This window comes from Polyodon spathula, unplaced genomic scaffold, assembly GCF_017654505.1.
Source record: "Polyodon spathula isolate WHYD16114869_AA unplaced genomic scaffold, ASM1765450v1 scaffolds_2509, whole genome shotgun sequence".
Classification (NCBI taxonomy): domain Eukaryota; kingdom Metazoa; phylum Chordata; class Actinopteri; order Acipenseriformes; family Polyodontidae; genus Polyodon; species Polyodon spathula.
Genome location: NW_024473979.1, coordinates 18,327 through 22,421, shown reverse-complemented (window position 1 = coordinate 22,421; position 4,095 = coordinate 18,327).

The window sequence follows — 4,095 nt, the reverse complement described above, 5'->3', positions numbered from 1 at the left end:
ATATTATTGATTTAGATTCCAGTTCTCACTTGCATGAATTGTCTCTTAATAAATTCAGTAGGATACTGAACATTTCACCTGCCTAATTGTGTGTTTTTACAACTAGAAAAACAGGAACTTGCTCCCTCATATTGGCTGCATTAGTATTCACTGCTCAATTTCAACCCTACCTGCCTTCACCTCCTCTCCCTCACCACAGGTCTTTCAAACTCAATGTTATGTAATTTAGTCTAGGAATGATAACATCGAAACAGAGACTATTTACTACGTCGCTCGTCTCTGACCGCTGAAAAGGAGAAGGGTGTTCTGTTTTTGCGATGGTGTCTGCAGTTAACAGTACTGTGAGGTACACTTTCTATCTATATTTTTTCCTACAGCTTGTACTCCTTATTACTGCACTGAGCCTGACTCCAGAAACCACACAAAACAGAATCTGGTAATGCTCCTAAAACAGTTCAGAAGCAATTTGCTGAATGGTTAGTCGACCACTTTTCGCAGCCGCCTTCTTCATTCATCCCTATGTTTCCCCGTCCGCCGTGCTTGCCTGAGTGTCACCCCTCTTTTGCCCCCCCACACACCCTCCCTCTTTGCTTCTTGCCATTACCTCCCTTTCCCGCCGTGCGTCCCCCCCCTCCAGTCATGTCCTGCCCATTCCCGCGCTACACCACCATCCTCCGGCGCGCGTGCAGCCCCCGTGGCGAGTACCGGCGGGCAACCGTGTGCCGCGCAGTTTAGAAGCATACCGGCGCCATTCCATCTTTGCCTGCACTCAGCCAACCCCGGTCTTGGGGCAGATAAGGATGCATTTGAAGAAAGAAAGTCTAACCTTTACATATCAGTACCAACCAAAAACACTTACCCAGCGTGATTTATGTAACCAAAGGATGGTGGAACTTTCAAAAAAAAAGTTATGATTGGGGTATATTAAAGTCTACATGAATTCACCAAGCCGGGTAGTCTGGTCCCAGGTACAGGACAAACGGAATACTCGTTCTTACAATTTTTGCATGCCATTAAATACCCTTCTGTATAGACGGTCCACCTCCTCTTTCTCTGACACTTCACCAATAGCAAAGGTACAACACCACCCCACACACACAAGACCAAGGGGGGTGTGTGTAGTGTGTGTGTGACGACCTTTGAACTTGTGCATTCATTTTCAGACCCCTGATGCGCAACAGGTCCATACTTCTGGTGCCCAAAGTCATACCATCCGTTTTTGTTCATGCTTCTGGGAGACCTTTTGAGTCCAGTGGCGTTATCTCTTATTCTCCCTGAGAAACTTTGGGTCCAACGCCAGTTCCTGGGAGCCTTTTAGCTCCTTTATGCTTTGCTTTCCAAAAGTCTTAGAGCCTGGCCCCGTCTGGTGCACAGCATTGTTATCTTGTTAGCTTGCGGTCAATGCTGGGCAAGAAGCTTGTAGTTGCAAGGTCTCTATCAATTGTTAGCAGTACATGCATTTTGAACCAAACAGTCTGCTATCTGCAAATTTTAGTCTCTTTTCAGAAAAGAACACCATTATAGCTCTGCCAGTCCACATGCGTAACAAACCCCTAATCAATTCTCAACCCATGTTTTCCATATGAGACCCGGAGCCAACAGCACAGCAGAACCACACAGTTAAACGAGGCAGTCTTCCCAGCGACAGCGAGTGGAGGCGACAGTGAGTGGGAGAAGTGTGAGTGTGGAAAGGTGCAGGCGTGGAAAAGTGCAGCGCAGTTTAGAAGCAGTGAAAGCATATTGTGCAGAAGAAATTTCAAGCCTGTAATCTGTGACACCTGCTTGATGTGGGAAATCTGAGAAAACCCAGCGGAGCTAAACCAAGTGTGCGTAAAGTGCCGCGCGATCCAGGATTTGCATAAACTAGTAAGTATGCTAGAAATGGAGCTGGAAGAAGTGAGACAGCAACAGGATCTTGAGGAACTGGCACACCCACAATTCATGGAAGTCTGCATCACCCCTAACAGACTGAAAGCCACCAGGGAGATAGAAGGTCAGAACAGCTGGGTTCAGGTAGGCAGAAGCAGGGAAAAAAAGAAACTTCGTCAAACACAACCACCAGAAATCAAAACAACCAACAAATTTGAGTCACTTCAGAATTTTGATGAGCAGAACCAACAACAAGAGAATGAAAGGAACAACATCCAGGACCCCATTGACAGTGGTGACCAGACAGCAAAAAGAAGGGAGGTCATGATTGTTGGGGACTCCATATTGAGAAACACAGCAAGTTCAATTCGCAGTTTGGACCCCCTTACTACAACAGTGTGCTGCCTTCCGGGAGCCTCGGTCAAGCACATCACTGAGAACGTGGACAGGCTCCTAGAACGAACAGGAGACGACCCGGTAGTAGTCGTCCACATCGGTACAAACAACATTGGAAGAGACAGACCAAAATCCCTGCAAAACAAATTCAGAGAGCTAGGAAGGAAATTAAAAGAGAAAACCAAAACTGTGGTATTTTCTGGTATACTACCCGCACCTTGCAAAGGACCATATGGACAGCTGGAAATAATTAATCAAAACGCATGGCTGAAGACGTGGTGCACACGGGAAGGCTTCACCTATCTTGATCATTGGACCACATTCTACAACGAGGACTATCTGTATAGACGGGATGGACTGCACTTAAATAACAAGGGAACTAGTCTACTTGGAGAAAAGATCCTCGCAGGTTCAGAAGCATTTAAACTAGAAAGGAAGGGGGGAGAAATCAACAAAAAAACAGAAGGGAGACCGCATCAAAACAAGAACAACAACAAAGGTAAGACAACCATTAAATGTATTTATCTAAATGCTAGAAGTATCAGAAACAAAATTCTAGAACTTGAAGCTACTGCACTAACAGGTAACTATGATGTGATAGGTGTTACAGAAACGTGGTTGTCTGAGAGTGATGGGGACAAATATAATATTTGTGGGTATACACTGTATAGGAAAGACAGGCAGGACAGAAGAGGAGGAGGGGTAGCGCTATACATAAGAAACAGTCTTGAAGCCCAGGTGTTAAACCTGGACAAAGAAAATAAAGCCGAATCAATATGGGTCAGAATAACGGACAAAAATTCAAAGGGCATAATAATAGGAGCATGCTATAGACCGCCAGATTCAGACGGTGAGCAAAATAATCTGTTATACAATGACATTAGAAATGTGTGTAGCAAAGGAGAAGCCATACTAATGGGGGATTTCAACTTCCCCCAAATAAAATGGGAAAACCCGGTGGGTAGCACGAAGGATGAAATTGAAATGGTGGAAATGACAAATGACTGCTTCCTAACACAATTTGTCAAGGCACCGACTAGAGGGGAGGCATGCCTTGATTTAGTCTTTTCAAATAACGAAGATAGAATAACTAAAACAGAGGTCAGAGAACCACTGGCAAACTCAGACCACAACATGGTCTCATTTGAAGTGTTTTTTAAAACCCCAAAAGTAATGACTAAAGCTAAGGTTTACAATTTTAAAAAAGCAAACTATGAAGGAATGAAACAGAGACTAACAGAAGTAGATTGGAGTAAAACAAAGAAAACACCCACAGAAAAAGGATGGTTGTTCTTCAAAAATGTAGTACTAGAGGAGCAAAACAATTACATTACATCCCTAAAGTAGAATTCAGCGAAAAAAGGCACTTTACAGAGCATTAAAAAAGCACCAAAAAGAAAGTACAAAGAAAGAGTACACAGAACTGCAAATGCCAGTCAAAAAGGAAGTTAGAAAGGCAAAGAGAGAAATAGAAATGATCATTGCTAAGGGGGGCTAAAACCAAATGTTGTTCCATATTCCAGCATGTGTAATGCCAATGGGCATTATATAATTCCTATGGGAGATACTGAATTTGGAGAAGGAATCTATGAAAAAGACTTTTTTGTTTTTGTTGACTCAGAAATGCCTTCATCTCGACAATGTGGGGAAGCTATAAAAAAAAAGCCAACAAGATGCTCAGATACATAGTAAAAAGTGTTGAATTTAAATCAAAGCAAGTAACGTTAAAACTGTACAATGCATTAGTAATACTTCATCTTGAATATTGTGTTCAGTTCTCGTCACCTCGCTATAAAAAAGATATTGCTGCTCTGGGAAGAGTGCAAAGAA